Source organism: Cherax quadricarinatus, chromosome 43 (genome assembly GCF_038502225.1).
Source record: "Cherax quadricarinatus isolate ZL_2023a chromosome 43, ASM3850222v1, whole genome shotgun sequence".
Lineage (NCBI taxonomy): Eukaryota > Metazoa > Arthropoda > Malacostraca > Decapoda > Parastacidae > Cherax > Cherax quadricarinatus.
In genome coordinates, this window is record NC_091334.1 from 17,552,488 (window position 1) to 17,578,654 (window position 26,167).

At 38.4% G+C, this 26,167-nt stretch overlaps 2 long non-coding RNA genes across 2 annotated transcripts; one reads left to right on the forward strand and one right to left on the reverse strand.

Annotated features, from left to right (window-relative positions):
* Window positions 1-1,756: 1,756 nt before the first annotated feature.
* Window positions 1,757-19,516, forward strand: LOC128694325 (uncharacterized). Its single transcript, XR_008407836.2, has 4 exons — window positions 1,757-2,151; window positions 7,656-7,751; window positions 17,093-17,200; window positions 19,406-19,516. It is a non-coding gene; the product is annotated as an uncharacterized lncRNA (long non-coding RNA).
* A 1,094-nt stretch (window positions 19,517-20,610) lies between these two features.
* Window positions 20,611-26,161, reverse strand: LOC128694324 (uncharacterized). The gene is made up of 2 exons (XR_011393105.1): window positions 24,843-26,161; window positions 20,611-22,206 (listed from the first exon to the last, which is right to left on the reverse strand). It is a non-coding gene; the product is annotated as an uncharacterized lncRNA (long non-coding RNA).
* Window positions 26,162-26,167: the final 6 nt, after the last annotated feature.

The following is a 26,167-nucleotide window of genomic DNA, read 5'->3' on the forward strand; positions in this document are numbered from 1 at the left end:
AGTAAAAAGTTGACGGCCCCATTCAGAGCTGGAACAGATGCAGGTATCATTTACGGCCCGCTTAGAGCCAATAGTAGATCTAAATTACTGGGAATGCCTCAAAGTCTTAAATATGATAATATATACCTGGAAAGTAATTTAGGGCCTTATCCCAAATTTGCACACTGTCATAACAACATACAAGAGTGAGATATATGGAAAGAAGTGCAAAATAAACACAGTGAAAAGCAGGGTGCAGTGGGCACAGTAAAGAAACATTGTATCAACGTCCGTGGCCCCAGAAGATACCAGAAACGCTACTAGGATGTGTGGAAGTCTACAAGGGGAAACTGGACAAGTGTCTTCAACAGGTGGTAAATTAACCAGGTTGTGATAGATATGTGGGCCAGTGGGCCACCAGTAGCAACAGCCTGGTTGACCATGCAATCACCAGACGAGCCTAGCCCAAGACCGAGCTCTGGGAGTAGAAAAGTTATGTCAGTCCCTGGACCCATCATGTACTTTCTATAATCATTTGACTACTGCCCTCGGGATGAGCTTAATAAACATATTAAACTAACTTAGAAATATTTTTGCCATTTCTTCAGCTGGTATAAAGTTTACACATATCTAATTCTATCTATAGCTGATAATGAATTTGAAGAATGGCTTTCATCAACCGATTTCTCAATAAAGCGATCTCTCAGTTGGCAGTATAATACATTCATTTAGCTAAACATTCGTTCTACTGATGCTTTTAGATATGACCGAAAGCAAGGCTACGGAAATGGCTCTTCCCCATTGATTTTTTCTGATAATTAACTTTAGTCCAAACTGATATTGTATTCTTCAAGGGTTATTCTAGACACGATTATTGCTTCATTCGCATTATCAAATGTTGTTTCACAGTTTTTTCCAGTCACTTTATCCTGTTTTGTAGAAATTTATTATGAAAAACTGAGATTTTGAAAGATGGGGTTTTCTGAAAAGGTGGAAGATTTTTCCTAAAATTTTTTTTGTGTTAGAGTATTTCACTGTTTCTCCACTGTCATGAGGACAAAGTTTAGATTTAGATTATTTCCAATAACTGTATTTACAATATATACAATAATAAAAAAAACCCATAGGCTCATAGGCAATAAAAAAAAAACGAAAAAAATATGGTGACAGACAGCAGCTCAATCAGCAGAGTCTATTATGAATATATTCATGACAAGTATTAAATAAGCGAGTGAAGGTTGATAAATAAGACATATGTGCAACATCTGGGTATCTTTATCTGAGATACGTTTCGCCCAACAGGGAGGATCTTTATCAGTCATTTGATTTGATTAGCTTGAAAAAAACCCTGGCTATTGGTAGAAAATGGAGGGGGGGGGAGGGAGGACACTGCTGGTACCTACTTCTCATTTCCAGTTTCTCATGTACAGTATTTATATTAAAATGGCAACTAATGAAGACGGTTATTAGATGTCCTTTGTTATGTTTCTACAAAGTAAATATAGGTTAGGTTAGGAAAGGTTCGTCAGGAAACAGGACAAGTGTTTCCTGGCGCAGGTCTTAGTCATATGATGACCCACAGCTGGAGCTTTTGTGGTTATCCACTGGCTTACCCAGCTGAAGGCCTCGGGTTAATCCAATGCTTATGATTATAACCATTAGATTCCTGCTTCTATACACACATTTGGAGAGGGGAGGGAGGGTTTAGCGGGTTTATGGCGAATACCTACTCAGTTTCCCTTGAGTGTACTACATACTTCTTAAAACTCAGTTCCATCACTGCTCCCTGGTGGGCGAAACATCTCTCAGATATACCGATGCTGTATATGTGTCTTATACATCAACTTGTCTATATTATATACCAGTACCTTTGATCTAATTATAAGTGAAGGTTGGTCACAGAGAGACGCGCGGTAACGAGTGCATTTTATTAACGACACGTTTCGCCATCCGCTGGCTTTGTCAATCCAATGATCGATGGCAAAACGTTTCCTTAACAAAATGTTATAATCACCAGCAATGTATCCTTCTATACGGTGTTAAACACCATTAGTAACCTCACACAATACGCTTGCCTCGCCTCAGTCCCCCTGACATGAGCAGCCATATTTAACGTCGCTGTTTATGTGGTGTTGTGTGTCAGCGCTGGTGTGATTCACATTTTCTAATTTGGTAAGTTGTATAACGTTTTTTTTTATTCTGGTAGGTACGTATCTAAGCCTTATCTTGGTCTCTAAATGCTCGCAGTAGTTTATTACTGTCTCTATGACGCCTGGTGTGTAAAAACTGTTCGATGACAGCTGCTGTGTGTGTCTTCAAGGGTGAGAGAGAAGGGGTGTACCTAAATGCTGGGTGAAGGTATCGTGATCCCAGGAACTGGAGCTACCCTCCCCTTCCTTAGATGATATTTTATTATCAACTGATCCCTAGGAGTTGAATGATCCTTACAGATTTAGCGCTTCCCCGTGAATATAATATGTAACCAACCAACCAAACAACAACAACAACAACAACAACAATAATAATAATAATTAATAATAATAATAATTGTAGATAAATGGTTCAGAAAACCGACAAGTTGGTGAATGAGACACTTGAGTATCTTTATTGTGGGTATATTTATTGGGTATCTTTACTGAGGTAATCAGTCCCTGAGGCTGAGGGGCTGATTACCTCAAACACCTTCTGCTACTTAGAATGATTATAATTATAATCTTAATTTTTTAAAGGGGTGGACAAGTAAGCCAGTGGAAGGCCTCGGTCAGACGACCAAAACCTCCAGTTGTGGGTCATATATGATTAAGACCCGTGATTAAGACCCGTGTCGGGGAAACGCTTGTCCTGTTTCCTGACTAACCTAACCTAACCTAATTAACCTAACTAACCTAACCTGACTAACCTAACCTGACTAACCTAACCTAATTAACCTAACCTAACCTGACTAACCTAACCTAACCTGACTAACCTAACCTAACCTGACTAACCTAACCTAACCTGACTAACCTAACCTAACCTGACTAACCTAACCTGACTAACCTAACCTAATTAACCTAACCTAATTAACCTAACCTAACCTGACTAACCTAACCTAATTAACCTAACCTAATTAACCTAACCTAACCTAATTAACCTAACCTAATTAACCTAACCTAACCTGATTAACCTAACCTAACCTGACTAACCTAACCTAACCTGACTAACCTAACCTAACCTGACTAACCTAACCTAACCTAACCTGACTAACCTAACCTAACCTGACTAACCTAACCTAATTAACCTAACCTAACCTAATTAACCTAACCTAACCTGACTAACCTAACCTAACCTGACTAACCTAACCTAACCTGACTAACCTAACCTAACCAGACTAACCTTACCTAACTGAACCGAACCTAACCTAACCTAATCTAACCTGACTTGCCTAACCTTACCTCACCTAACCGAACCTAACCTGACTAACCTAACCTAATCTGACTTGCCTAACCTTACCTTACCTTACCATACCTTACCTTACCATACCATACCATACCATACCATACCATACCATACCATACAAACCTTACCTAACCAAACCTAACCTGATCGTCAACCATTCTTTTCTATTAAAATGGTATAAAATACCGACAGATTGTTAGGTAAGACACATATGCAACAGTTAGGTATCTTTATTTCGAAACGTTTCGCCTACACAGTAGGCTTCTTCAGTCGAGTACAGAAAAGTTGATAGAAGCAGAAGATACTTGAAGACGATGTAATCAGTCCATCACCCTTAAAGTTTTGAGGTGGTCAGTCCCTCAGTCTGGAGAAGAGCATTGTTCCGTTGTCTGAAACAATATGAAGTTGAAGTGACAGGATGGAGCCTTTATATAGTGCCAGGAGGTGAGACGTAGGTTGCTTTGGGAGGTCAGGTCCCTCTCAAACCCAGCCGTTCTCACTAGTAGAGGTCGAAGTTGATGGTCTGTACCAAGATACCCTTGTGTTGCAGTGTCTGACAGAATGAACATTAAAATCGTATAAAATACCGACAGATTGTTAGGTAAGACACATATGCAACAGTTAGGTATCTTTATTTCGAAACGTTTCGCCTACACAGTAGGCTTCTTCAGTCGAGTACAGAAAAGTTGATAGAAGCAGGGTGATGGACTGATTACATCGTCTTCAAGTATCTTCTGCTTCTATCAACTTTTCTGTACTCGACTGAAGAAGCCTACTGTGTAGGCGAAACGTTTCGAAATAAAGATACCTAACTGTTGCATATGTGTCTTACCTAACAACCATTCTTTTCTATACTGGACTGAGGAAGCCACCGGCTGGCGAAACGTTTCCACAATAGATACCCAAGTGTTGCACGAACGCCTCATTCATCAACAATAATAATTAATAGGCTGGTGATTTGGTATTGGGGGACATACAGCGGTTTTAATATATAAAACCCACACCATCACCTTGATAATTGACTTTTGTATCTGCCAATAACATTGTATTCATGGGGAAACGCTAAACCTGTAAAGGCTCATACGACGCCTTGGGGACGGGAGGCAATCAAGTTTGGTTCAAGAAAGGGAAAGGGAAGATTTAGTCCCATGGCTGAAGAGCCATCACTATCATCAAGGTACCCCCCCCCCCTTCTTTCTGAAGGGTGCATTAGTAAAGGTTATTCGTGGGTGGCAGTTGAATTCCTTCCCCCATGTCTCTTGTCAAAGTTTGTTAAGCTAATGAGGGTGCAAGACTGGAATAAGAAGGAAAGGGGTCAGAGAACAAAAGGGAGGGATAAGAGATTAAGAAATGCAGTGGAAAGGAGAAATGAGAATGAGCGAGGAAACGAAATGAGGGAGACAGGCGGGCGGGCGCGCGCGCGCGCGCGCGCACACACACACACACACACACACACACACACACACACACACACACACACACACACACACACACACACACACACACACACACACACACACACACACACACACACACACATGTATATGTGAACGACATGACGGAAGGGTTAGACTCAGAAGTGTCCCTGTTTGCAGATGATGTGAAGTTAATGAGGAGAATTAAATCTGATGAGGACCAGGCAGGACTTCAAAGAGACCTGGACAGACTGGACACCTGGTCCAGCAAATGGCTTCTCGAATTTAATCCTGCCAAATGCAAAGTCATGAAGATAGGGGAAGGGCACAGAAGACCACAGACAGAGTATAGGCTAGGTGGCCAAAGACTGCAAACCTCACTCAAGGAGAAAGATCTTGGGGTGAGTATAACACCGAGCATGTCTCCGGAAGCACACATCAATCAGATAACTGCTGCAGCATATGGGCGCCTGGCAAACCTGAGAACAGCATTCCGACACCTTAGTAAGGAATCATTCAAGACACTGTACACCGTGTATGTCAGGCCCATACTGGAGTATGCAGCACCTGTTTGGAACCCGCACTTGATAAAGCACGTCAAGAAACTAGAGAAAGTACAAAGGTTTGCAACAAGGTTAGTTCCAGAGCTAAGGGGAATGTCCTATGAAGAAAGATTAAGGGAAATCGGCCTGACGACACTGGAGGACAGGAGGGTCAGGGGAGACATGATAACGACATATAAAATACTGCGTGGAATAGACAAGGTGGACAAGGACAGGATGTTCCAGGGAGGGGACACAGAAACAAGAGGCCACAATTGGAAGTTGAAGACACAAATGAGTCAGAGAGATAGTAGGAAGTATTTCTTCAGTCATAGAGTTGTAAGGCAGTGGAATAGCCTAGAAAATGACGTAGTGGAGGCAGGAACCATACACAGTTTTAAGACGAGGTTTGATAAAGCTCATGGAGCGGGGAGAGAGAGGGTCTAGTAGCAACCGGTGAAGAGGCGGGGCCAGGAGCTAGGACTCGACCCCTGCAACCACAAATAGGTGAGTACAAATAGGTGAGTACACACACACACACACACACACACACACACACACCAGGAGCTGAGTCTCGACCCTTGCAACCACAATTACGTGAGTACACACTCTGGAATAATCTGGGAAGTGATGTAGTGGAGGCAGGAACCATACATAGTTTTAAGACGAGGTATGATAAAGTTCATGGATCAGGGATAGAGAGGACCTAGTAGCTACCAGTGAAGAGGCGGGGCCAGGAGCCGAGTCTCGACCCCTGCAACCACAAATAGGTGAGTACACAATCACACACAAACATACGAACATGCATACGAGTTTTGGGTGAGCTCTACCTATTGGTCTAACAATAGAGAGGTTTGGGCGAGCTCTAGCTCATGGTCTAACGTGGAGGAAGAGTTTTGGGCGATCTGTAGCTCCTGGTCTAACATGGAAAGAACTTCTAGTTCCTTGAAACTCTGTCTCTTGGCCCTGGAGTTATAGCTTGAAGATTATTTGGTTATACAGTAATCAGTAATTACACCATCTGTGTTCTGCCTGTCTGGAGTCTGCCTGAAGGGTGTTCCGGGGGTCAACGCCCCCGCGGCCCAGTCCTTGACCCGGCCTCGTAGTGGATCAGGGCCTGATCAACCAGGCTGTTACTGCTGGCCACACGTAGTCCAACGTACGAACCACAGCCCGGCTGATTGGGTACTGACTTTAGGTGTCTGTCCAGCTTCCTCTTGAAGGCAGCCAGGGATCTGTTAGTAATTCCCCTTATGCCTGGTGGGAGGCTGTTGAACAGTCTTGGGCCCGGGACACTTACTGTCTTTTCTTTTAGTGTACTAATGGCGCCCCTACTTTTCATTGGGGGGTATGTTGCACCGTCTGCCCAGTAGGGAGTGAGTTTTGTCTGTAGATTTGGGACCAGTCCCTCTAGGATTTTCCAGGGGTAGATTATGATGCATATCTCTCGCCTGCGCTCCAGTGAGTACGAGCCAAATGATTCCAAGTGTTCCCAGTAATTAAGATGTTTGACGGAACTTATATGTTCAGTAAAAGTTCTCTGTACATTCGCTTGATCTGCTATTTCACTTTTCTTGAATGGAGATGTTAGTGTACAGCAGTATTCCGGCCTAGAGAGAACAAGTGATTTAAAAAGGATCATTGGCTTGACATCCCTTGTCTTGAAGGTTCTCATTATCCATCCTATCATTTTCCTAGCAGATGTGATAGTGACACTGTTGTGATCCTTGAATGTGAGATCCTCTGACATTAACTCCCAAGTCCTTCACACTGCTTTTCTGCTCTGTTGTATGATGAGTTTGTAATATACTCAGTTCTAGTTCTTATTTCCTCTAGTTTTCCATAACGTCGTAGTTGAAATTAGCTCTCATTGAATATCACACTGTTTTCCGTTGCCCATTGGAAACCTTGGTTTATATCTGCTTGGAGATTTACTGTGTCCCCGGTGAATGTCAGTCTCATGCGGATTCTAGTAGCGTCTAGAAAGGATGACAGGGTGCTATGATTTACATCTCTGTCTATGTCTGATATGAGGATGAGGAACAGGATGGGGGCGAGTACTGTGCCTTGTGGAACAGAACTTTTCACTGTTTCAGCCTCCGACTAAACTCTTGTTTACCACTACTATTTATATTCGACTGGTTAGAAAGTTGAAGATCTATCTGCCCACTTTGCCAGTTATCCCTTTAGCGCGCATTTTGTGCGCTATTACACCATGATCACACTTGTCAAAGGTTTTTGCAAAATCTGTGTATACTACATCTACATTGTGTTGGTCTTCCAGTGCATCCAAGACCTTATCATAGTGGTCCAGTGAGAGGCAGGAGCGACCTACTTTGAACCCATGCTGCCCTGGATTGTTCAATTCTAGGGAATCCAGGTGAGTTACAATGATGCCACTTAGAACTCTTTCAAAGATTTTTTTGTGATGTGGGATGTTAGAGCTATTAGTCTAGAGTTCTTAGCTATTGCTTTGCAGTCACCTTTATGGAGTGGGGCTATATCCGTTGCTTTTAGTGACTGTGGGATTTAAACACCAACTTAGTTACATTGATTAGTTTAAGTAAAGAAGAATACCTACTTATATCAATGGTTAAGGGAGGACAAACTATTGGAGTGGTGGTCACAGTAATTTCAACAGGAGCAATATACGCCTTTTGTACAGGCCAATTAGCTTTATTTACCAACCAGCTCGGTCCTTTAAACCATGATACAGCATTTACAAATTTAGCATAAGATAAACCTCGAGACAAGAAATCAGCTGGATTCTCCTCACCAGGTATATGATTAAATGTTAACATATGCTGATCCAGACTATTATACTTCTCTTGCATCTGATTAATTTCAGCGACTCTGTTTTGTACGTACACAATTTTACTGTTTCCATTACGAATCCATTGTAAGGATACCTCATTATCAGACCAAATTACAGTGTCGCTAATATTTATCTCCTGCAACTTATGTCTTATATAATTAGCTAATTTGACACCTACATAAATGGCTGTTAATTCCAACTGAGGCAAGGTGCGTGATTTAATTGGAGACACTTTAGCCTTAGACATAACAAGAGAAATAACACTATTACATTGAAGGTAAGCAACTGCTCCATATGCCAATTTTGAAGCATCACAAAAAATGTGGAATACATTTTTCCCATTTGGATTGGCCACCTGGCATGGGAACTCCAACATTGGAATTTTTTCATAATCACCAATTAATTCATCCCACCTGTTAATGAATTCCTCAGGTAGAATTTCATCCCAAGCACATTTAAGTTTCCATGCTTTCTGAATTAATAATTTCCCTCTTATAGTAAGGGGTGACACTAAACCTTGTGGATCAAAACATTTGGAAACTTCAGCAAGCAAAACTCTCTTAGTTAATTTATTGGGCATACTGTAATTATTAGGTTTTAACATTAACAAATCTCTCTCAGTATCCCAAGTTAAACCCAATACATTACTACCTTTTGGCACTTCATCTCCAGGGTAATCTTTACTTATTTTGTCCTTTAATTTGGATGAATTACTATTCCATTACCTCAGAGGCATATTTGCACCTTGCATTATTTTATTAGCCTCTCCATAAGTCATTAACAGTTCCTCTTCAGTTGACGTCACACCCAGGAAATTGTCCACATAAAATTGTTTGCTCATTACTTTACTCAATGGACTTTCCATATGTTTAAGGTGTGCATTTATCGTCGCTTGAAGTAGGAACGGACTGGATGTAGCACCAAATAATACGCTCTTTAAGCGAAAGGTTTTCAGAGGGCTAAGTGGGTCACTAGGATTCTCAGGCCATAAGAAGCGGGTACAATCCTGGTCAGCCTCTTGAAAACCCATTCTTAGGAAAGCTTTACTTATGTCAGCCGTAAAGGCATAATGCTTCACTCTGAAATTTAATAAGATATCTCCTAATTTTTCCGTCAACAACGGACCTGTCATCAAACAGTCATTTAAACTAGGTACATTTTTGTTACTCCTGGCACTACAATTAAACAATCCTCAAAGGAGTGGTCTTAGAATCCTTCTTCACTCCGTGATGTGGCAAATAGTGACCATAAATTTTGGCTTGCTCAGGAGGTACCTCTAATATAAATTTATTAATTAACTGCTCAGCAATTATATCATTATAGGCAGTTAATAATTCTGGTGTTTTACTCAGTTCGTGGAGCTGAGCCTTTAACTGTCCATATGCCATTCTGTAATTAGTGGGCAATTCTGGATGGTTCAGTCTCCACGGAAGTCGCACCCAGTATTGTCCAGATTCAAATTTTACATCTCTCAGGTATTGCTCCTAAGTAAAAGAATCGTCTGGACTTTCTTCATTTACATTTATTCCAGTGTTGTCTAATTCCCACAATTTATGCACTGGCTCAACACCATCCTCTATGGAAGAATTATACTGGGGTACGATTTTATGAGTAAGACACACAGTTATGGTATTTGTAGTTTCCTCTAGTCATGAATTATTATTACAAGGAATCCTACCATACATTACATGGTCTCCTGCAGTCTTCAAAAGGGTGACACCACATTTCTTTACCATACCCTTTACAAAGGAGGCATAATAGTCATATCTATCAAAATATTTATTGGGCCTACAGAATCATCACTTACACCAGAAGGTGCTAAATTTACATTATGTGAAAGTCTTTCTGTAGCTTTACTAAGTCCTACTGTAGATATTTTCTCTGGAAGTCTATCTACAGTTACTGCATTAACACGTTTTTTCTCATTGCCCAACCTGACAGTTACATAAACAGTGTCATACAAATGAGCTCTTTTATCTGAGAGAAAACCAGATAATTTTAGAGTTGTAGGATCTCCCAACTGTACTTTCATACCATTCAGACATTTAATAAAAGTATGTTGGGATCCCTGGTCTAACAATGCAGTTACATTTTTTGATTTATGCCTTTTATCATCAATTTTTACCTGTAACACAGGCAAGGCTACTTCAGCAAAACCATCATTATTAACATTAGCAGCAATTTTTACATTAGCCACTGTTGTGTCAGGATTGTCAACATTATCATTATTATCAACATTATCATATAGACCCTTACACATGACTATATGGTGTCTTCCTTTGTGACATTGATAACAGAAGTTTAATTTGGCATAACAATCCTTTACATTGTGATTACCTAAACACCTGATACATCTGTAAAGTTCCTCCAATCTTTCAACTTCATCATTCCATGATTTGTATGCATTGCAATTCTTAGAAAAATGAGTACCCTTGCAGAAGAGACAATCTCTCTTTTCTTTGACTGGTTTCTTATTAACTGGTCTACTCTTAGGAGGGTACTTATTCTTCTTACCTTGTGGAGAATCATTATTTCTGATTCCTGCTACTTGATATGCACCTATGCAACTCTTTTTAGGAAATGAATTTTGATTATTACCATTGGGATAATTTTTCCTTTTGTGAAACTTGACAGATACCTCAGAGTTATTGTGTGTTGCATCTTTAAAATGAGTTGGTTGGCTGGTCTGCAACTGAACAATTAATTCTTGTAGACCTAGTCTTATTTCCTCCAGACCAAAATAACTCTTGTGATACTTGTTCGAGAGCCATTCAAGTGTTTTACAGCTGAATTTATTCTGTACTATGGCACTCAATAACCAGTCTGATTCCTTCAGATTATATTTATTACTTAAAGTTTTGAGAGTGCTCTCCAGTTTAACTCTAAACTGCTGTAAACCTTCGTAAGTGTGATCCGGAGATTTTAAATTAACAGTGATATTCACTAGATCCAACCTACTTTGTTCTATATTACCATAAGTGACTTCCAACAAGTCAACTGCTTCCTTGTAAGAGTCATCTACATTGGGAAAGGCTTGTATGAGTATGTGAGCATCTCCTCTTACCTGTCCTTTGAGGTAAAATAATTTAGTTACACAGGCTAGGTCACTCCTGTCATGCACAGCTGCTTTAAAAATTGACCAAAATTCCTCCCAATTTTCTCCAGGATTAAACACAGGTAAACATAATTCTGGGAGTTTTGGCAAAGACATATTATTTGTTGGAGCAGACTGATTAACTGCCTGGTTTACACATTTTAATTTATTCAAGGCCTGACTTTTACAAGAAAGAATCTTTTCCTCTAATTCATAATACTGATTAATCATAAGATCTACTTCAGTCTCATCTACACAGTTTACTAACAAATCTCCTTCATATTTGTTGTAATATAATTTGTATGAATCATATCTATTCCCTAAAGCATCTAAATACAATTTTAAATCGTCAGTATTCACAGTTTCTTGATTCATTAATTCCAAACATTTATTGTATACTTTTGTTACATGCCTTTTTCTAGCTTGCAGTGATGCTTTTTTTGCTCTATATTCCATATGTTTGTCTTCTTTATTAATTTCCTCATTTTCAGCCATGATGCAATGTATTAAATTTAACTCAGTTAATAACACTGATTACAACTTACAACATTGATACAACTTACCTTTGAATAAATCCTAGCTACTTGAGCTTAGCAATTACATATAAAAGATTGTAATATAAATTTTAAATGTACATGAGTACAAACCTTTAGCCAGCCTTGGCATATCAAAATTATTATACAAATTAATATAAATCCTTGCCAGAATTTGGCATAGCAAAATTAATATTATACACATTAATATAATTAGCAACACTTGGCTTATCAATTACACGTACACTGATATAAATCTTGGCCAGAATTGTTTTATCAAATTAATATTGTACAAATACATTAATATAAATTCTAGCCACTTTGGCTTTGCAAATTTAATATTATACACATTAATATAATTAGCTACACTTGGCTTATCAATTACACATACACTTATACACATTAATATAATCTTTAGCCACACTTGACTTATCCAAATTAATATTGTAATAATTATAATCCACTACACATTAAGTAAATTTGTGGACTTAACATCCACCTCCTCCTGTCATTTCACATATAATTATTAATTAACTAATTAATGACTTCACTAATTACCTCCAGTTCAAGAAGGACCAACGGGCAAATTAAATGTGGAAAATTGCATTTACTTGGATGTATCATTATGTACATAACAATAAATGAACAAAGATTATTATTTATCAGTTAGACAAGTAGGAATTTGGGACACCTAGGTCGCAAAAAATGTCCCCCTTCGATACCTACCACTGTCATATCCACAAGTTGCTCTGGACCTATTAATTACCAATGAAATATGTATAACCAGGAATACTGGTAAATATATAAATTTTGTGGACTGTATATTAAAAATAATAAATGGTTATATATATACAATTACATAACAGAAGGAAAATATATCTTAAAAACTCACCAATTTGACTGGAGATTAAGGTGTATCATACTCAGAAAACCACCCTGTCTACATTCATGATAATACTGGCCAGAACTATAAACATAATATAGACATGACTTAGCTGGGGTTCCTGGAGCTGTCTTGTCCAGTCGCATGATATCTCAAGTTATGCAGGAATGCACATCCAACAATTTCGTCTCCTATTTGAGAGGTGTCAGCCCAATTTTAACCTCTAGAGCACGAAAAATTCTTCCCATTACTAATGTCTGTTACTCAATTCAAACAACAAAATGGCGACTGTCCTGCGCAGATGCAGGCTTTCCGTTTTCTATGACATAAATATTATTAAATACAGTATGGCCATCTATTTACATGTAACTACTGTATTTCTGGAAAATATATATAGTATTTTCCACAGAACTCTTTCAAAGATTTTTTGTGATGTGGGATGTTAGAGCTATTAGTCTAGAGTTCTTAGCTATTGCTTTGCAGTCTGGTGGCCTGGTGGCTAACACTCTCGCTTCACACGTCGAGGCCTGGGTTCGATTCCCAGCCAGAGTAGAAACATTGGGCGTGTTTCTTTCCACCTGTTGTCTATGTTCCCCATCAGTAAAATGGGTACCTAGGTGTTAGTCAACTGGTGTGGGTCGCATCCTGGGACACTGACCTAATTTGCCCGAAATGCTGAGCATAACAAGGGGATTTCTATGCAGTAGTATGCCATTGTTGTCAGCTAGGCCTGTATACCATGTACATGTAGTAAATAAAGATATTATTATTATTATTATTATTATTATTATTATTATTATTATGGAGTGGGGCTATATCCGTTGCTTTTAGTGACTGTGGGATTTCACCCGTGTCTATGCTCCCTCTCCATAGCATACTTAAGGCACGCGAAAGGGGTTTCTTGCAGTTCTTGATGAACACGGAGTTCCATGAGTCTGGGCATGAGTGTATGGGCATGTTGTCAGTGGCTTTTTCAAAGTCCAATGGAGTTAAGGTTATGTCAGAAATTTGGCATAAATTTACAGGGTTTTGAGGCTCATTCATGGAAAAAATGATTTGGATTGTCGATTTTTAGGCTGATTAATGACTCGCTATACATAGAATCATATTGAGACTTCATTATCTTAATTATTTGTTGTTGTCATCTGTGTTTATAAGTTCCATCTTGTCTGAGCAAGGGCCCGATACTATAGATGTGATTTTTGGCTTGTTTTTGGCATATGAAAAGAAATATTTTGAATTTCTTTTGATTTCACAAATTGCTTTTAACTCTTTCTGTCTCTCCTGGATACAGTATAAATCATTTAACGAGCTACGGTGTCCCATAGCTCGATCACTAGCACACACAGCTCACACACTGAGGTCCGGAGTTCGAACCTCTGGTACGGCTGGAAAACAGGACGTGTTTCCATAAGACACCTGCTGTCCTTGCTCACCCATCAGTGTAAAGTAGGTACCCGGGTGTGGGTCGCATCCTGGGACAAAACTGACCTAAATTGCCCGAATGCTCTGCATAGCAAGCGGCTTTCTATGTAGTAGTATGTCATTGATGTCAGCTAGGCCTGTATCCCTTGTACATGTAGAAATAAAGATATTATCCATTATTATTATTATTAAGCTCAATATTTTCCACTTCCCTAGTTAGTGCTTCCTTCCGTGTTTCAGATAACCTAGCCTCCTCGAGGATCTCGGTGATTCTTCGCCTTCTCCTGTAGAGGGAGTGCCACTCTCCAGTTTACTATTCATTTTTATTAGGGGATTATACCTTGAACATACTTCAGCTGCCAGCAAGTTGATCCTTTCAAGGCACCAGTTTGAATGCATGCTGTTTAAGATATCTTCCCAACATGCTTCATTAAGGACATGGTTTACCTGATCCCAGTTGATGTACTTGTTGTTCAAGTTGAATTTGATGAAGGCAGGGGCGCCACGAGTATGCTAAAGGAAAACACAGTAAGAGTCAGAAGCCCAAGACTATTCAACTGCTGGGAGGCAGTTGAACAGTCTTGGGCCACTGACTCTTACTGTGTTTTCTCTTAGCGTACTCATGGTGCCCCTGCTTTTTTTCATTGAGGGGATGTTGCATCGCCTGCCGAGTCCTTTGCTTTCGTAGGGAGTGATTTTTCGTGTGCAGATTTGGGACTAGTCTCTCTAGGATTTTCCAAGTGTATATTATCATGTACCTTTCTCACCAGCATTCCAGGGAGTACAAACCAAGGGACTTCAACCGTTCCTAGTAATTTAGGTGCTTTATCGTGCTTAAACGTCCCATAAAAGTTCTCTGTACAATCTCTAGGTCCCTTGAAAGGGACCCTTAGTGTACAGCAATATTTCAGCCTATAGAGAAGTGATTTGAAGAGAATCACATAGGCTTGGCATCCCTAGTTTTGAAGGTTCTCATTATCCATCCTATCATTTTCCTAGCAGCTGTGGTAGATACATTGTTATGAAATTTTAAAGTGAGATATTCTGAAATTATCACTTCTAGGTTCTTCACATTAGTTTTGCAATCTGTTGTGTGGTTAGAATTTGTTTTATACACCGATTCAATTTTAATTTTCTCGAGTTTTCTATATCGGAGTAATTGAAATTTTTCTCCATTGAACTTCATATTGTTTTTTTTGCGGCCCATTTAAAGATTTGGTTGATATCTGCTTGGAGTTTTGCAGTCTTCGATGGATGACTGTCACGCAGATTCAGGTATCATCGGCAAAGGAAGACACGGTGCTGTGGCTTACATCTCTATGTCAGATATGAGGATGAGGAACAGGATGGGAGCAAATACTGTGCCATGTGGATCAGAACTTTTCACTGTAGCCGCCTCTGACTTTACTCTCTTTGCTATTACTCTTTGTGTCTATTTGTTAGGAAGTTATAAATACATCTACCAACTTTTCCTGTTGTTCCTTTATTGCGAATTTTGTATGTTATTACACCATGATTGCACTTGTCGAAGACTGTCGCAAAGTCTGTGTATACTACATCTGCATTGTGTTTGTCCTCCATAGCCTCCAAGACCATGTCATAATGGTCCAGTAGTTGGATCAGACAGGAGCGACCTGCTCTGAGCACATGCTACCCTGGGTTGTGTGACTGGTGGGTATCTAAGTGGGTGGCAATATTGTTTCTTGGAACCCTCTCAAAGATTTTTGTGATGTGGGACGTTAGTATCTTGGTCACTAATTCTGACTAACAACATTACCAGTGACATCACAAGTTCATGTACTGAGTCGCAACCAAGAAATAGTCAGGAAAAGGTAAATCCCTGTGTGAAAGATGAGAACTCTGGACGTAGAGTGCAAGACTTTGCCCAGAACACCCAGCACAAAAAACACCTATTTGTGTCTACTGAAGATGTAACACTGACTAGGGAACAGCTGAATGACAGGAGTCAATTGTCCAACACTCAAGCGTGGTTGTTCACATAAAAAAAAAAAAACCTCGACAGTAGTACACAAATTATATTATGCTGTATTCAGGCAAAACGATAAACCTAAAGGGGTTCTTACAGTGCCTAGGGAATGGAAGGTAATCAAGTTTGACCCAAGAGAGGGTAACTCCAATTCCTTGTATCATGAGCTCTTCAGCAGTAAAACACATCACTTGAAGGGGTACTGTAATATAGAGTACATTTTAAAATATTGCACTGTAATTTGACCTAGGAGTTATGGGCTGCCACTTGTAGAGATAAAAGAGGATTGAATGAAGACTGAAATAGACAGGGTTAATGCAGTCTCGGGGAGCTCCCAACACTTGAGAGCCCCCTAATAAACACTTTATGCACTCTGACCAAGTGGGTGTATAAGGGGGAGGTAATTAACTTTCCCTCATATTGAGAGGCAAGTAGAGTGTTATGTCTGCACCATAAAAAAAAAATTGATTGATTAAAGACACTGGTAATATTAGAAATGAGATCTATTTATCACCAAGTCTCAGAACCTTGAGTTTGTGAATGTCCTAGCGACTGCCATTCTCACATGTTAAGAGCACTCTTAATTGCCAATATTGGGGCCCCAAGGCAGGGCCAGCACTTGTATGCCAACTGAGTGTGAAATGCCCTGAGCAGTCTTCGGTTTTGTCTTGTAGAGCACACTGCAATGTGTCTCCAACAGGAGGGATGGGACAGATTAGTATATTCCCTGGCGTTTAATGTGTGCTCGAACGTCTATTCAGCAATGGGCGTGAGAAAGTACTGAGACTTATTAAGTGTTATCAGTGGGCTTTCTGAACTTAAGCCAGAGTTCACAATCAACAAAGTGGATTGATCTTGTGGGCATTGCTGGTGCATGTGTTAAGCTGTGTCAATTATAATGATTGATGACATTCAGATGCTACAACCACTGATCATTTAGCAGGACAGACAGAAGTTAATGAGTGTTGTATACTGACATCACAGGTACAAGACACCCAGCCACTAGGTAGAGGAAGACTTGGGGACTGATTGATAGGTCCAATTTCCTCACCTTGTTCATCATAAAGATTGCAGTCCACAATATTGTACAAGGTAGGTAGGAACTTGAATAATTGAAGTATAGTGGTAATGGTATAGAGCTTAGTTGGAGTTAGTCCCAGCTTGTCAGAGTGTCATTTGCCACACGCTGTGTAAGCCCCTCGTGTTAATCTATGCTTCATTTAGTCACTAAGTAAGCACGATCATTCTGCCTGGAAATGGACATCATATTGGTTAAGTAGTCAGTGTACTTGGTTTGACAGCTACGTGTGGAGGAAATGCTCACTATTTCTGTGAAAAGTTTGTGGGGGCTGGCAGATTCAAGGTGATAACCAACTCTGTTAGAGCTAGCTTTAAGTATATACACACAAAAGTCCTCTACACAATCTGTGTCTTCACTTCTACCTGTATTCCCTTGTTTGTCTGTATTCTTAATTTTCTGTTTCCCTCTTTTTTTTTTTTCCTTCGATGGTCTCCTCTAAAATTATTACTATGCCTTTATCCTCTTTATACGTAATTCTACTTTGGGCAACTTAGTAATGCTTTGCACAACTCTGAGAAAATACCTGCACTCATCTTTAAATACTTTTTGATGTGTAGATATTTACATCTTATATTTCAGCCTTGTTTATTGCAACATTTTCTGGATCGCTTGTACGTATGTCCTGTTCTGCATATATTTTTTTCAGTTTGTCTTTCTTGCTCTAGATATACATCTTGTACTTCTGTATTATGCATCACCATTTCTGAGTCATCTTTGTTCTGGACCTGTGCTCCTAACCTTTCACTAAGTAATACTATTTGTTTCCTCTTCACACGTATATACCATATTTTACAGCGACGAAGATACTATTTTTTCCCAAAATATGCCTTGAAAATTTACCCAGCGTCTTGGAGACCGAAGGTTACGTTGCTCATAGGCCTCAACCTAAGCCTAGAGAAGTGTTTCCATACTAAACAGCAGTTAAAGTTTAGGCATTGGAATCAGATGGATTATGGGTAGTATCAGTAGGCTAATTCGCTTATTTACAGTCAGACTACCTGGTAATATTTTTACTCACCTTACACGATACTGATATTAACGGAACATTATCAGATATAAAAACCAAAAGTAAAATTGCGATATGTTAAAAGGGGTTTAAATAATGATACACTGGTATACGGTAGTAATACACAAAAGCCACCATTTGCATCCACTTGCATGCATTGAGACAGGGAGTAGAAAGAGAATGTGGTCAGTCAACAACAAACAGCAACACATGCCGAGGAAGAGATGATTGAATAGGATTTAGCAGATCTACAGTAATCACCTGTATACTGGTGAGTGGGGGCAATGCATGTGTTATTTTTGTAACTAATGCTGTTGGCATGTTTAAGTGCTGTTTTGTGTAAAATTAATGTGATTTTAGGTCGTTTTAGGCAAGCCCTTATTTTTCCAGAATTTAGCCATTCAGAATTAGGGAAAGTCCTCCAAATATATTTGCTAACTGTAGTACAGTATTTATGCCTGCACAGGTTACATGGAGCTTTTTCCTGGCATATCCCAGTGTATGCGTCTTGAGGTATGCTTAAATTCCATTCTTCTATTATCCCCCCCCCCCCCTTTCCCAATCTACAGATTTCATTTATCAACATTCTGGCAGCTGTTGAAAAATTTTGTGTACTTTATAATCCAGGTTTAACTGTTAGACTTATTAAATTAGCTGTTAAAAACACACCAACAAATTCAGACTCAATTTAGTGTTACTTGTTGCCATGTATTACATTATTATTATTATAATCAAGGGGGAAGCGGTAAACCCATAGGATTATACAGCGCCTGGCGGGGGGGATGTGGAAGGCATTCAGGCTTAATTCGGGGAACTGGAGCACAGATCCAATTCCCTAAATCAAGAGCCCCTCACCAGCCATGTATTACAGACTTATCAAAAGGTTTCTAACCTCTGCCTTCTTTCTCACACTTTCTAATGAATATTTTGGTAGCTGCTTAGACTTGGTGTGTTGTATAAAACAATTAGACTTAGCCTGCTGAAAACTTTTGGGAACTTGGCAGTAATGAGGGCATGATGGTGGGGGTATTTGACAGCCTCTTTTCCAAGTCAGTGGGATAGGGCTAGTTAGGGTGTATTAGCAAGTTACACTCCCAGACACTATTCATTTTTATGTATTAGCTGCTGTTGTAAATTTAAATTAAGATGTTTTATTCCTACTATGCAGAGAATTAATGATGTATTTTCTACCTTGGATCTGCCTTGACAGGAGTTGGCACAACATTTTAGATGAGAGAAGTAGTGGAACTGGTATGGTGATACTGTCAAGTTGTAGGTAAAAAGATATGTGCACTGATTAATACATTTACTAATAAGGAAACTTTTTTTGCCACAAGTGACTAGTCCTAATACAGAGTAGCTTGAATAAGCAAGAGGTCAGATGTAAGTCAAAATTGGGGGTAACAAATTCACAACTACCTGGGATGGGACAGTAGGTAGCCCTGCAGTGCTCCCTGGTGTATCCTCTAAGGGTGGTGATTTCACTGTTAGGAAGCAGTCATTTGGCCAGGCTTCTAGATATACTGTCTAATGTTTGTGGTGTGGTGTTTGCGATTGCTATCATGGCTGCTTCCGAGCACTTGCATTTGTACAAATTATCTTTAACTATCCTTATGCTGCTCTAAGTTGTATGCAGGCACTATTTTGGCCATCCTGGCTGTGGGCATGTTATTTTTGAAGTCAGACTTCAAAAACACACCTGCAGCCAGGATGAACAATATAATGCCTACACAGAACTTGGGTGAACATGATGTTCAACAAAGCCAGACTGATAGCTCAAGATGATTTGCTCAGATGCAAATACAGTACTTGGAAACAGCCACAATAGCAATCACTAACACCATGCCACAGAAATCAGGCAGGCATATATACAGAACCTTTGCCAAATGATTGCTACCCAAGTGGCACTGCCATTAGATGGTACAAGGTTACACCAGGATGCATTGCAGGTTTTACCAGGCTCCTTCCCCTGGTAGATGCTACCAACTCCACAAATGTTACCCCACTTTTAACTGGTTATGTGGATGTCTTGTGCTATATAATAGACTGCTTATTCTAGCTACTCTTTTAGAACAAAATAGCTAGAATAAGCAGTCTTATATAGCACAAGACATCGATGTAACATCGGTTAAAAGTGGGGAAACATTTGCTGAGTTGGTAGAATCTGCCTGTGGTAGGCTGGTAAAACCTGCAATGCATCCTGGTGTAACCTTGTATCATCTAATGGCTGTGTCACTTGTAACATATTTGTGTAGTAAATGTTAAAATCAGTGAAGTTATTAACCTACAAAACAAAATTAATTTGAGTACCTAAATGATATGGTTTTTTGAGGCCATGACTATACAAATTGAAACATTCATGAACAAGAAATGTAGCAACAATACTTTCCTGTGTAGGTTTAGAAAACAATAATGTACAGGAAATATATATTTATTTATTTATATACAGATTTGGTGACATGATTCTAAAATACAATTTGTATCTCAATAAATACTCTTGACCTTCCCTAATGGGTATGTAGAAGAAAAGACTAGGCTATAGCAACCAGGGTTCATAGACAATGAAACTTGCAAATTCTGAGTTTTTAGTTTCAACTCTTAAAAATCCTGACAGCACCTAGCCTGTGAGGCTCATTTTCACTAATAAATAGCCTGGCAAATAAGTCTCATTTAGAATATCAAAGTCAATTCTGACGAAGGATTAGAGGTGAAAGACATTTGGAGCCTCTATAGAGGTAAATGAGTCGTACAAGATAAAGACAAGTGCAACAAAGGTAATTTTGCAGGGACATCTTGCCAACCAGTAGCTTTATCAATCCAGTGCAAGACTAGACGAGGTAATTTAGGGTATTCAGGGATTTAAAAAAAAAAAGTGAGGGACTGTTCACCTAGTCTTTCACCACTAATTCATGGTAATGGATTGACGAAGCCAATGGTTCGTGCAACATCTCCACAAAGTAACCCAAACACTGCAAGTGTCTTTGACCGTGTCAGTTTTTATATACCATTAATATAAGAATTGGATATAAGTTTTGTGTTGGAATGTTAAGATTTTTGAAAAATCATTGAATGGCACATGCAATACCAAAATGGTTACTAATAAGATTAACTTTGATGATGTTACTGTACTGTATCCAGTCAGTATCTTTGGCACTAGATTTTTCTATTGCACAGGGAAGTAAGTGCACAGTTCTTTAATACTCGTATTGTCTGTCAGTCTTACAGAAAACAAAAAAAAAAAAAAAAATGTGGATGCAGAACTGGAAATCATTAAATATCAACAACGTTAAAACAATGAAACAACGTAGCAGTTTTATAGTGGGGTTTTCGCTAATATTTTTAACAGTGAATTGTCAAAACTACACTAGGGATAAGTGCAGCAGTAACAACTAGTAAGTACAGTATATGGGATGAAGCTTGTCAAAATTCACTACATAAATATGACCTAGATATTGGAAAAAGCTGTTTAGCTTCATATGTAATTCAAACGTTTGTACAGTACACATCTGTGACATGACCTCACTGCAAGACCCTCCCACTGACACTTTCTCAGTTGCCAATACTGTGAAGATATGTCATACTTTGTGCAGTGCAAACAGTATCCTGCAGATGACCATGCCATCTAATTCTGAGCAAAATGAAGTTCATGCAAGAGGTAACATATTAACAGAAATGAGAAAGATAAAATCCATCCATATAATGAACCACCAGCTACACCACTCTTAGAACATTACCACTTCATCCGCTTGGCAATTTGTGAATTGGTTAATAAAAGCCTCAGCTGCTTAAAAGTAGATCCCAAGACTGAAACCATACTGTTGACCCTCTATATGGGTGTCATGCAAAGCTGCTGTATATCATGGCCTTAAATTTATTGATATGGCCACATTAAATTATGAGGTCCTCCAGATGCCCTGTGGCAAGTCACTTGACAACTGAAGGCAATAAGGCTCATCAAACTGGGTGACACCTAATGCCAGAGCTTCCTGTGTGGAGACACTTGCTGAACCCCTGAAAAAAAAAAATTATATATATATATATATATAAATGCAAAAGTGGGTTTTAAGCTTAACTGTGTTGCATGCTAGGTATATATTTTACATACAAGTAAATAAAAATAATCAATGATTGGGTAAAGTGTAAGAAAAACTAGTTTAGAATGATAGACAATAGAGATGTATCGGATATCTGCATACGCAAAATAAGAAAGACATCCGCATATATCTAAATTTTCACACCTCTAATAGGCAAGTTTCTACATTAATTCAAACAAAATTGAAATATATAATCTGTCCTTCCCACCAACAACTAATCATGATTCGCCAAACAAATATATATATATATTTAAGAAGCCAGCAAAATTTCTCCTGTGCATTTTTAGGTTTCCCATCGCAGATAATTTTCAAAGGCATTTTTTTTTTTTCAAAACAATGACTATTAATTTACCATTCCTGAAACATATGCTTTAACAAAGCATTTAAAATTTGTTATGGTATCTGTTGGCCTTCCACTATTAGACTAAAGGCAACCAAAAGGAAAAAACAATCAATTTAAATAAAAAGGTAATTAACAATTCCTTAAAATGCAATAAACAAAATTTACTAAGCATTGGAAGGCTTACATAAGCGTTAAGACATTAACCCTTTCAGGGTTTCGGACGTACTAGTACGGCTTACGCACCTGGGTTTTTGACGTATGTACTAGTATGCCTGAATTCTACTGCCCTCAAATCTAGTGAGAGAAAGTGGGTAGGCCTACAAAAATACATTCTTTCAGAATGGGTCTATGTGGTCAGTGTGCGAAGTATATATATATATATATATATATATATATATATATATATATAAAAAAAAAAACTATGTTTTTGGATTAAAACAGCAACTTTGCACTGTATTTTTGTATGGTATTTATTGTTGTATTTTAGTTTTCCTGGTCTCATTTTATAGAATGGAAGACATATTACAGAAATTGAGATGATTTTGACTGGTTTCACGATGAAAAGTACCTTGAAATTGAGCTCAAAGTAGCAGAAATGTTCGATTTTTACCAAAGTTCAAAAGTAAACAAATCATGCTATGCGTCCAATACACGTCAACTGGCGAGTCTAATATTCTTTCACAAGTGCGCTGATATTATTTATACCATTGCTACACTAATGCACAAAGTCCACATACAGTAAATCTTCTATTTTTTGTGAGAATAAAAATTCAAAGTGGAAAGCAAAAGAATGTAAGAGGGGCGTGGGGACGTGACTAATGAACAGAGGAAATGTTATTTTAGTGCCAGGAATGTCTGTCTTGTTTATTCTGGACCCTATTCGGAAATTGGCATCTTTTGAAATTTGTGTGAAATTGGCAAAATTTGTAATTCTGACCACTTTATTAGACAGTTGAAATCGGTAAATGGGTGGTTTCTTGTACTCATTCGATAGAAAAAATGGAGTTCTAGCGAAATAGTTATGATTTTTGTTGACTAGTACACTGGAATTGGCCGAAAATAGGGCTCAAAGTGGGCAAAAATCGCCGGTGCGTAAACAGCATCGAGATCGCTAACTTCGTGAGAGCATAATTCCGTTAGTTTTCCATCAAATTTCGTACTTTTGGTGTCATTATGATCAAGAAAAGATTCTATCTTTTCATAAAAAAGAAAAAAATTTATTTTTTCTTAAATTTGGCGACCCTGAAAGGGTTAAAAGCAAAAACCTGATAATCATAATTTGGCATCAATAAATTGTAAAACTGCTGGTGACAAGTGATTATATTTTGCAACAATTTCAACACATACAAATCACAAGTTTTTATCAGATTCCAGTCACAATTTTATTCAGTTCATAAAAAATGCACTCTTTCAATCTGTATAAAAGAGAATTTATTTTTTTGTAAATCTTTCCACACAAGGAAAGTTTATTTTCTGGGATAGGATGCATTAGAGTAAGAAATGCCTTAATTATGAATTTGTGAGCAAGTAGGCTCTGCCATAATTTTTACACTTCCAAAATAAAATATTAAAAGAGAAAGTACAGGTAGCAGAAGTTGCTTTATCAAAAATTACTGTAATACAATGGGTCCTTTAGTGAGTTGACTTGCTTGAAGTTTAGCATTTATTGCATCACATTTGTGGGGAGAGGAGGAGAATGCTAAGTCCACAGGGGTTATACAGCACCTAGGAAAATGAGAAGCAATCTGGTTCAATCAGAGGAAGGAAGGGTAGGTCCAGTTCTTTGAAACTCTCTCACCAGCATCAAGGAGCCTCCCTTGAGGGAATCACAGTTTAGAAAAATTCAAATTTTGAAAATAGGAGGGAAAAAAAAAAAAGGGTACTTCAACTAATTTTGAAACAAATGTTCATGATTTCTTAAAAAAATAATTTTCCGACAGACAGGATGTCATGAGACAGTCAAATGACTGCCTCAATTACCAAGTATAAAACCACATGAATGATCAATGTGGAGCATAATCAAATATATTCCTTGGTCAGAAAACTTGTGATTTAGATCACATGAAGACTGATATTCCAGGAGTCTGATATTACAAAGAACTGTGGTCCGTAGATATATGGGACAGCATGTGTACCAAACATGGTTGACATTGATTTCATCATTCTTGGTACAAGTCATGCTGTAGGCACAACAATACTTGGTAAAATACCTTTGAACTGTAAGTACAGTATTATGAAGGCTGCCGAAGAACAGTCAGTGAAATTTTCCCTCTTGTCTTCCGAAGAATATCTATGACAGATTCTGAGTCCCAACCAACAACATCCACATCATTAACCTGAAAACAAAATAAAAAATAACAGATTATCAAAGAATTCCTTTTGACAGAAGCTCATTTAAAATAAAATTAGTATTAATTATGATATATAATGTGATTTATGATTATCAAGTTTAAAAAAAATTCAGTTTTGAAATCCCAATTAATAATTATGATAGAATATAAAATCAACACCACTTAGTTTTACTAAACCTTCAAGACATGCTACAGTATTGGAACATAGGTTCTGAAAATAAGTACGTAACACTGATATTGAAGAAAGTGGATTGCAACTTAACAACTGCTTACAGAAAATTATTTTGATTAACAACCAGTAAAACCTAGGCTAATTCCCCCTGCTAACTACCTCCTGTGTGACTGTATGTGCTCCTAGTTTGATGGAATATGTCACTAAATATTTTCATACTATACATTACTACATATATTTTATCAATAAAAAAGTAATCAAATACGTACAATTTAACCAAGAGGATTTCCCCAAATTAATCATAATGCAAAAAATCTATATTTCTTTACCAAATTGTACTGAGCAAATAAGAACACTCCAAATGAGCACATGCTATAAACAAATATATTTTATAGTGAAAACAAAAAAATATAAAGTCTGGCTGTCTATGGTTGACCAGGTAAATACCAAACAAGCCTGGTCCAGGGCTAGGCTCTGGGAGTAGATTAACCTGGGCCACACCACTAAACTACTACTTGATTAATCATAAATAACGTACAAGTTGAACAGAAATAAAATCAGTGGTAAAGTGTTTTATCGGTTACTATTTTTTTTTTTTTGTCAATGAACCAGCTGTAACCCACCAAGGCATGAGATCTAAAATAAAAACATAAGTTTTTTCTTTTACATTTAGTAATTTATACAGGAAAAGAGGTTACTAACCCGCTTGCTCCCAGCATTTTAGTCGTCTCTTACAACATGCATCACTTACGGAGGAAGTATTCTTTTCTACTTCCCCATTATTATTTTTTTTATTATCACACCGGCCGATTCCCACCAAGGCAGGGTGGCCCGAAAAAGAAAAACTTTCACCATCATTCACTCCATCACTGTCTTGCCAGAAGGGTGCTTTACACTACAGTTTTTAAACTGCAACATTAACACCCCTCCTTCAGAGTGCAGGCACTGTACTTCCCATCTCCAGAACTCAAGTCCGGCCTGCCCATGTTACTAATATATTCACAAAAATCAC